The sequence below is a fragment of the Oxyura jamaicensis genome, chromosome 3 (genome assembly GCF_011077185.1).
Source record: "Oxyura jamaicensis isolate SHBP4307 breed ruddy duck chromosome 3, BPBGC_Ojam_1.0, whole genome shotgun sequence".
Taxonomy (NCBI): domain Eukaryota; kingdom Metazoa; phylum Chordata; class Aves; order Anseriformes; family Anatidae; genus Oxyura; species Oxyura jamaicensis.
The window spans coordinates 38,974,551-38,985,191 of record NC_048895.1 but is presented as its reverse complement, the minus strand read 5'-3'; positions in this window follow the sequence as shown (position 1 = coordinate 38,985,191).

Genomic DNA, 10,641 nt, shown 5'->3' with positions numbered 1-10,641 from the left:
AAATCTATATATTTTTCCTGTGGTTTAAACTTCTGGTGCTGCAGTTGCTGTTGTAGATTGAATGTGGTGTTAGCAGTTCCTGGCAGGGTATTCCTTAACTTACCCTTTACTTTCCAAAGATATGTTGAGTGATTTCTATGCAGACGGTGTTTTTGGAGGGCTGGATTCAGTCCTGATGTACTCAAGACTTTATCTGGCACTTACAGTCATTCTTTCCCTGAGTTTGCTTCCAATTCTCTTCTAAGTAAACAGCACATAGTTTACAGGAATGTTAAAAATGGCCCTGATCCTTCAGTAGTTATTGGTGATTTTATGTCATATATTAGACTATTGTGCTTTAGGTTTCTTTGGATTCAAGCTTTCAGTCTGACTAACCTGGCACTGGCTCTGTATCTGCCATCTTCAGAGAACTGGAGCCAGCTGACCATGTCCACCTGAAGCCAGCTTCACTCCTCAGAAATATCTCAAAGTTGCCCCAGTTCTTTGAAAGCTTTCCTAAGAGTTTAAAGGCAAGCAAAAACCACACAACTGGGAATTTTTCTTTCCCTATCTCTTTAAACTATGCATCTAAAATTAAATCTCTCCTGGTGCACCTTCTTCAGTAGATCTGTTGTTCAGCTAAAATGTAGTTGTTGTGATTGCTTCTTTCATTCACTTATTTGTTACCTTTCTAGCAGGTGGAAAGAGATGCAAGGAAGGGTCATGGCTTGCCAAGGCTTACTATATGTTAAAATACTCAGTATTAAAATTTAATTTGGCAGAATTAACAGGAAGTATATAGACAGCTACTTGAAATCACAATTGGTACAAAATATTACATCCTTTCAATAATACTTCCACAAGACAAATTTTGAGAGCTTTCTAAAACTGTTTATATTAAATGCCTTATTTTTTGTGGAAGTTATTTACATTCTGGTAATGCAGCCTTTAACTGCTTATAATGCAATATTCTAAGAGTACAGCAGCAATATTTTTATGAAGACTTGACAGTATTTATACCTTATTTCTGTTAATGTACTTAGCAAATAAGTAAAACATTCCACTAAGAGGTCCTAGAGTCGTAAGGGGTATTTTTTGTTTGTTTGTTTTGAAGTTATGTTTCATTAGCTATAACAAGTGGTTTCCAAATCTCAATTCCTGTCATCTATAATATAGATTAATTATTTTAAATTTATCCAATTTATACTCGGAATCCAACATATAGAGCTTTACAGCTGAGATACCTGGATCTATTCAAGGAAAGACTCCTGATTTTGGCTTTATTAAAATACATGAAATTCTGATTGTGATACAGGTCTTATAATTGATTCAGAGTGCCTTCCAAAATATCATCTTATTCATAGCAGGAGTAATATTATAATGATATTCATAGTTGTGGAATACATCCCTCTGAACAGAGATTATATTGAATATTTACTGAAGAGTAGCAATACATACTTCATTCCAAGAACATGCCATAAATTTTGTCAGGAAAATAGTACTTTTGATGACTTATAGTAAGGCTGAACTTAAAGATATGCTTACACATCTTTATAATATTCATGTTTTTATATATACTGCTAATAACAATGATTTGAGATATACTATTAAAATTTTATCATTTAGCTAAAGAACTTTATGATTGATATGTTAAGAAAATAGCTGGAAATTATCCTTTTATGATATGATTTCCTGTGATTATTATAACTGTGTATCCATTCAACAGAGCATGCTATGATTTGCTCAGAAATAATTTTTGCATACGTTAGCTTTGACATCTCCAAAATGCTGGATTTTAGGCCAGTAAAGATCTAAGTAAACAAAAACAAAACCACAAATTAATGTAAACAAAAGATAAAATTGTAGTGAGAGCTGGAATCCTGGCTAAATAATGGGTTCTTCTTGTTCCTCAAGAACAAGAATGAGGTTTACAGAAAGTAGAAACTAGGCCAGCTGCAAGAGGAAAATGAAGAAGTAATAGTATGGAGGGAAAAAATCAGGGAGTTCAGGGCAAAAGATAAAGCTAGCAAAGCACATAAAATGTGTAACATAGGCAATATGAGGGGTAATATAAGCAAGAGGAGGAAATGCTTTTAAGAAATATGTGCATTATATGATGTAGGAGAATATGCTACAGCTAAAAAGAGAGAGAAATTTATTCTTAAATGGCATCAAGAAGGTCAACAGATATTGCAACATAGGTTTCAAAAAATGAATAACATTTGCAATTGGGTGACTAATGCATGATCTGTTAATGACTATAAATTATTTAGCCTGGAATAAGAAAAACAAGATGGTTTGTGAACACCAGAAAAATTAAAATAAAATAAAATAAAATAAAACAAACAAACAGGGATTTTGAAATTGTTTGCTACAATGCCCCTTATCATATACTGTTTTTAATGGCTTTCTAAGTAATATGTTTTGAGTGTAACCCTAAAGATCTCAGAACACAGTGATGACTTGATCATTTGTCCTCTTCAGGTGACTGAAAAGGAACAAAATAATACTTCTCCAGAACACAGAGAAAAGCATGACCTGCAAAAACTACTTGTAAATTAACCACCTAAATTTCATTTCCTAGAAAAATAATGGGAACGAGGGAATAGCTAGAAGAAACAATGATCAATAGCCAGCATGGATCCATTGAGAGAAAATCCTATCAGAGAAATCTGACTTCTTGCTACAATAGAGGAATAAGATTTATGAGTAAAGAAGCAACAGCAGATGTTAATTATGTAAATTTTGATTTGATAGTGTTTCACAGGAGATTTTCATAAGCAAGCTAGGGGCTTGTGGTCTAGATGACACTATTAGAGGCTGGCTATGAAACCTTTAACTTAGCCTGCTGTCAAAGAGAAGAATGTATTGACTATTGAAGTTTCTACAAGTGTCTACTGACTCTCGTAGTGCTTGCTAAACAAAATGAAACTGCAATGGGATGGGTTACAGGAGCAGAACTGAAATGGGTCTTAATAACCTAGAATAATGGCCTGAAAAATTAAGATGCAATTCAGTAAAGGCAAATGTAAAGTTTACTTAAGCATGAAAAATTTGTAGCATAAATACAAAAATATGTATGTAAAAATATGTATGTATGTATGTAAATATGAAAGGCAGTGTTACAGGAAAGGTTTTTGGAGAAAAATGGATCACAACATGAGCATGACTCAAACATGATAAACAGTATGTGTAATTAGTAATATAATTAGTAATTTTATATACTTTATATATATAAGTATAGCTTTATCTGAAGCTTAGTGCCCAATTTTGGAAGACATAACTCGTGAAAGATCATGATCAGGAATTCTGTGTTTACATCCCGGTTTTCTATTTTATTCATAGTATAGCATTTCAGTGGTAAAATGAGGTGGAAAGTTGAATGTACTCCTACTGTATTAAAAACCCTCCTTCTTATTGAGATTAATGTCTTTAAAGACCATGTGGTTACTTCAGATGTTATATAATTCATGTACTGCGAATTAATCTGTAAATTCTGTGAAAACACAAAGCAAACAAACAAAAAATCAATCAATCAATCAATCAAACAAACAAACAACTACAAAAAAAAAAAAAACAAACAACACTAAATTTCTGTGACTTAGCTTATTCCAAAAAAGTTACTTTCAATTATTAAAGAACAAATCACCGTTCGTGAGTCCCAGCTAATGACTTGCTGTCAATGATATGCAGGTCATTCTATATGACTTGCTTCCACAAGGAAGCAGAGTCATTCAGAAAGATCAACTAAACAGTCATCCAAAATAACTAATTGACATCATCTTCAAGGCTATAATTTTAGCCTTCATAGGAAGCATAATGGAGTGTTCTGGTTCAGGAATCAGATCACTTAGAGTAATGCTTTCCTCCTTTTCTGATGACACAAAGATCAAACTTTTTTCCCATTACCAATTGTTGAAGAAAATTCACTGCTGGCAGAGCAGTCTTTTACTTCCAGATTTGTCATTCCATCCCTGAAATCTAACAGACTGCTTATATAATAATAAAGCGTTAAATTGTTTCCTCAGTCTCACCAGAATACCAGTGTTTCTACTTTTCTGAGTATCCAAGCTCTATCTTCACAGCTTGACACAGCAATGTCTATCCTTTCTTCAACTTTATCAAACCTCATTACTGACCCAGATGTTTCTACTCTGAATATATTCCAGACACTCATATATAACACATATATTTTCATCTGTCAACAGCATTAAGGCTGTGCTCCTGGCCTTTGTTTGCTGGGTTCCACCTACTGCTAGAATTATGCTGACTATTGTGCATGATTTTTGAACAGAAGTTTCAAGTGCTGGTTTATATAATTTTTATGCACTTTCTAACAGCACAAGGTACTATTGGGACAATTTTTGGTTTATGACAAGAAAAATAATATGTGCATTTTTTATGAGTAAAAGAAGTAATTTCTATAAGACCTCTACTTAGGATGACACATTATTCTTTTCTCAGAAATATTTAGACAGCTGTTGTTCAAAAAAAACTTTTGTGAGCCCTGAAAATTTTATTCACTTTGGCACGAATAATGGTTACCTATTATTTGATTGTTTGAACTATTCAGCAACCACCTACACGCACTACCAAAGATCAGTACATGAAAACCTGATAATGAAAAAGGCTTACATTCTTAAACAATGCATGTTATCCAAAATGCAACTTGTAGGTAACTTGAAAACATTTAGTACTTGAAAGAGAGATGCAGAGTTCAGATGTACGTAAAGGTAGCACAGATCTAAATGTAATAGCAATTTGAGTTTAACAGTTGCCTAGAATAACCTGAAGCTAAATTAGGCATCAGAAAACCTTACAGGACTGGTGCCCAGGTCACCATTTCTTTACTATAAGCAGTCTGGAAGCTGTTGTCATAGAGGTTGTCAGAAAGAGGGGTCTAAGCTAAAGAATCCAGATTTGCATCTCTCACAGAATTAATGGGTGGTTATGTCAAGTAGTAGTTAGTCAAGTTAAGTCAAATAATTGAATCCTTTAAATCCTGTTTTCAACTCTGTAAAATCCAGACATACTGTTTAACAGCAGGGGATGCTCAACATAAGTGTTTATTTAGATCTTTGGCTTACTGTTCTCACAGAATTCCAAAGGATCAAGATAGTACTGAGAATATTTCTGTGAATAAAAAGAAATGCTCTCAAAAATAAAATATTTAGTAAATATTGATCATAAAATGAATTCAAAGATATAGTCAAATCTTGCCATGCATTAATATACACAAACACTTAAAAACATTTTGCAAATAGTAAATTATCACAAATATCCATAGATTAATCAGTCCCATATAAAGGTTGATTTTGTGTAAAAAGAGAAAATACATTTACTAAAAAAAAAAAAAAAAAAAAAAAAAAAAAAATAAGGTTAGTCCTAAGCTCGTATTGCTTCCTTCATTTGGAAACTCCATAAATTAAAGTGACCAGAAAAATACAGTATTTGTAAAAAAAAAATCTAACTGCCTTTTTATCTGAATTGGCTAAAATCCCCTTCACTAATTTCCTAAGTAACTATGCTGCTTAAGGTATTAAAAATAAAATAAAATAAAATAAAATAAAATAATAATAAAAAAATCATTAACCTACAGCTATTAGGTAACCACCACCAAATTCAGAACGTAAAAATCAAATGCTTGTAAATGTGTTTATGAATGTCAAAGGACCTGAGATGAGAATAAGAGTTCCTATAGGCCAGTTTGGCCCATAATTCTCTTATACTTACAAAACCTGTCATATGAAGATCATTAATGTCACGAATTAGTAAGTCTGCAAAATTAACATCTCGCTTAGGAACCAGTAGAGTAGTTACCCATTCAACCTTACAGGCCCACAGTGTTTTAACAAATTCAAGGGTCTATATATTTTTTTTTTTCCCTCCTTTTTTTTTCCCCACAGTCACCATGTCCAACACTTTGAGTATTTTGCAACAGCTTTTTATTTAACTGTTAAAAAGATCCAACTAAGATTGTCTGTTGCCAGCAAGAAATAGAGTCAAATAAAACTAAATCAGGTGGAAGGAAGTTGGTTTGCTTTTCTAGCAAGATTAATTCACTTCTAGATTTCTGAACTTGTTTTGCTAAAGAAAGAAACCTATCTGGGACCCTCCTATCATGTTTTCTTATACTCTGTACTCTTGCCTGATCATTAGTATTGAAATCAGCTCTTAAATATTATGGTTGAAATTCAGACTCAATTACATTCCATTTCTAGTTGTTTTATTGCAGTGATTTTTTTATCCAATTTGAAGTGGCATGCACTAAGTGTGCTCCCAAACCATTTTCAGTTTTGTAAAGTGGGATTATAGTGCTGTGTGCAGGCATCTGGGGAAGAGAACACTCTAATGAGCTAATGAGACTGACAAAAGGAAAAAGAGACATAACAGTGATAGAGTTTAGGAAAAATGCATGCTAAGCATTTACCCAGAGAGATTTAAGCATTTCAAGGAGTGTTTGGATTCTGCCTGTGAGATAACTTAATATAGAACCTTATTTCTACATTTTTCATATGTTGGGTATATTGATCCATTTGTGCTTAGAAGTCATTACTAGCATTTTGCAATTTAACATTTTTGTGCCACTAGCTCACTAGCTGCTGAAGAAAAAAAAAATAATTAAAAAAAAAAAATCTGTGTGCCAAACTCAGGGGGATGCAACCTTAATTCCATTTAAGTGAATTTTACCTGTGGCATCATTGCAAATGTAATCACTGAATGCTTAAGGAATCAGGGCATAAACAATACAGCTCACCTGTTGGGATGAAATTCTGGAAAGCCAGAAGCTAACTTAAGAATTAGAAATCTGGAGCTGTAATCAGGAGTAATACAATTACCTGAGAAAGACAGTTTATGAGCTGAGGAAATGTAGGGTGACTCCCTTCAGCCTCTACTCAAACAGGCGCATTAAGAACTTCACATGTGGCCTTAATAAAAAACTAATTCTTCCAGTGAATTGTACTGGTTTGCAGCCCCACTAGCAGTTATGGCAAAGCTTTAAAAAATTTTCTTTCAGCTGTTGTTAAGAAGTTATATTTATTGTAAGCATTTTGGATGTGCTTGAAAAAAAACTCACCTTTATCCAATAGAAGGGATTCAGACTGTTTTTGGGTAATAAGTAATAAAGAAAAGAAAGGGATAAAAACAAGGTCAAAACCGCTAACCTGGAAAATATTGCCTCTTAAAGCAGCTTGTTAAGCACTCAAGAAAACAAGACAGAGGTCGAGTGAGATACCAGACCATTTCTTATATCTGTCATCAGGGCTGGCATGTGAAAATGCTGTACAGCATCTCACAAGTTGAACAGTTCTGTTCCAGTATGCTAACAAGCCAAAGCTATAAAGAACTTTTGTCTTCCTGATGATATTGCTTATACGAGTAAAACTAATAATGTTTTTAAGTGTTTGAAAGTTTTAATACATTTTCTTAGCTATATTTTAGAAACATTTCAAATTAGCTTGCTAGAAACTTCTAAGCATTTTTTAGATTTATAAAAATAGATTTTTTATTTATTTATTTATTTAAAAAGTAGAATTAATATGTATTTTTCTATATAGTCATGAAATTTATCTTCAGATACATAGAGAAATCTTCCACTAACATCTTGCTAAAAAAGCTACTTACTGTCAATTTATCATGCAACTAGTACTGGTCACTACAGAGAAATTTGTTTCCTTTGTATTACCTTAAAGGTATTGATATATCCTTATAGATCTTCCAGAAAAGCATCTGAGGTGTGGAAGAACTGTCTGAAATCCATTGCTTTAAAGGTGCAAAACTTTCATCTTAAACATTTTAAATATTTTCATAAATTGTTGCTTCTAGCAATACAGAAGGAGAATATGTATTTAATATTTTCATTAGCTCAGATTACAGTTATTTAGTTTTTTAATGTTTATTCAAAATTAGAAAATGAAATTAACGTTGCAGAATAAACTTTTTATTATGTTTTGTTTTCAGATGACTCTTTACAAATTATGTATTGCAAATTATATTTTAGTTCTGGAATCCAACACTGTTAGATATTTAGAAAATCACTTTCTGAAACAAGAAAACAAATGTTCTTGTCAGGATACCATTTACATTGTTTATTCAAAATAATAAATTCATTTCACATTAATATGGTGAAATGAACCAGATTCATCAGAAGTGAGAAAGGTTCATCAGCCAGGGAAAAAACAGAAGCAGAGTAGTCTAAAATCCAGTCTTCATCACTGGTAATTTATTTCCCCTTCATTAACAGAATCTGTGGGGCTATAACTCCAGTGAAAGAACACTGGAAAGCATGGAAAGATCAAGTGCACAATTGGAGTATATGCATCTGGACTGCATAGAAAATTACACGTCTCTTGTCAAATGTTAAGCATATGGACACAGATTAACCCTTGATTTTTGTTTTCATTTAAAAACAATTTTAAGTGAAATGCCAAATTACACTCTTTTGGTCATTACAGAACCATCTAAACCAAAACAGAACAAAAGCAAGCTGTTGGTTCTTCCAAATATTTAGCTCTGACTTTGAGCAGAAGAGAGAATAGCTGTGTTAAGTAATAACCTGGCACCTACTTCCCTTCTATGGAGATAGTTTCACAGCTGGCAAATAAATAAATAAATAAATAAATACTCCCTTGCAACAGTACATTAGAAAAGATCTCCTGTTCTGTCTATTTTGGCTGAGAGACGGCATATTGAATGTGTCAGGCTTGGACTCTGAAATCTCACAAAAAAACTAATGCCTGCACAGTTTTGAGTCAGACGCCAAGAATGACAAAAGGGCTAGCTAACCACTTGCAGCTGCCTGACTGGCAGGCTGTCACTTCACTGTCAGGGCAGCCAACCTGACAGACATTGTCACACAGCAGGAGGAGTGATTACAGAGAGAAAAGCAACAAACAAAACTGGGCGTAAAGCAAGCTAATGTCTCTAAGATAAATTAGAGTCAAATTTAGGCATCTTGCCCTACTAATTGCATGAGATTTTGAGCGGAATTGCACCCACTCCATTCAGGCCTATGTTCACAGTCTTTCTGATATGGTTTTGGTGTAGGACATCATATTATCATCTCAGAGGTTCATTCCTTTAAGTGCTGCAGTGACACCTGATCCTCCATTGCCTTACATAGTGACTTACACCCACCCATGTGAAGCAAACATAAGGAAAGTGTAGATGGCAACCCAACCAAAATGTTTTCTTTTTTTTGCATCATGCAGACAAGGAGAGGCAGGGGTTTGGTCCCACTGGTGGGAAAGTAAAAACATAGGAAGAGAGAAATAAGAGCCCATAATGTTTATTCCCTCTTTTCTGCCAAGCAAATGCACTGAGGAGCATTGAAAGCTCTGTTTCAGTGTATGTGTTTGTGTATAATCAACAAATAAAGCTTTTAATGGTTTATTTAGGTTATGGAAAAGGAAACTTGCAGTGTGATGCAGTCTGAGGTACCATTTACCCTGTCTGGTTCATGACAAGGAGAGCTTGGGCATGGAGGCCCATCTGTCTCTGCTGCTCGTGAGATAAAGAGCTGCTGATTTTCTGCAGCTCTCACTTTGACTATATAGTAACTGTATATGATAACTGGTGAGAATGGCAAACAGGCTAGAAAGGAAGTGTTCCACAGCTCCTGGAGAAAAACAAACAAACAAACAAACAACAAACAAACAAAAAAAAACCTTTGCAGGCAAAGCCTTGTGCTTGTCATCTTTTGTGGCTTCCCACAGCTATTCAAGGCATTTCCAGGTGCACAGAACATGACAAAAAAAAAAATTCGTTTTCAGTAATCTCAGATGAAAAATAATTGTTTAATTGGTTAGTCTGTTGAAGTTTTGTGAGCCACGGGGATTACTCAAAGTGATAGACAGTGCAAAAGTCTGTTTATCTCTAACACCCATAGCTTTCATGAGATTTTTCCATGCAATCTCTTGATCACACATTATAAATCTTGGTGGAGACAACCAAACATTGTTTTTCTGTCTCTCAAGAGACAGAAAACATTAGATTTAAAGAAATTAGAGAAGAAAAGGGAGGCTGAAAAGTGTGTGATTTCATGTCAATTTTAACAAAATCAGTTTATTATTATAACTCCTTAATTGCATTGAAACTATTTCTTTTTTTGAAGCATTCTTGATAGACAGTGGAATGTTGCCCACTGGTTTATTGTCTGAACTTTAAACTGGATTTTGAAGAGCTATAGAAACAAAGTAATGAATCATAAATAACATTTCAGGGAAGAAGAAAATACCAAAATACAATTTACTTCATTATCAAAGAGCATACAAGGAAGAGACTTAAAAATAATAAGTGTAAAAAGCATATATTTGTCTATAAAGTGAGGGAAAATAGCTTCATTTATTTTTTTAGTGAGGAATAAGTATTCCTATGAAAAGACAAGGGCTATACATCATAGCCAAAATGTACAATTGATTAACTGTTGGAAGAAACTAGCAGTAATTGCTAAATTCATTTCTCCAGTGTTTTCAAATCAAACTCTTATGTTTATCTTGAAAAGTTCTGCAAAACATTTAATGTCAATTAAGCAGTATCTTTACCTTAGAAGGTAACTAGAAAAGTGCTAGAAAAACTTAGAGAGGAAAGGCCTTGTTAAGGTCAAGGCCAGATTAACAATAAAACTGATTAACAAGAAAACACATATTTATGATTCTCAAT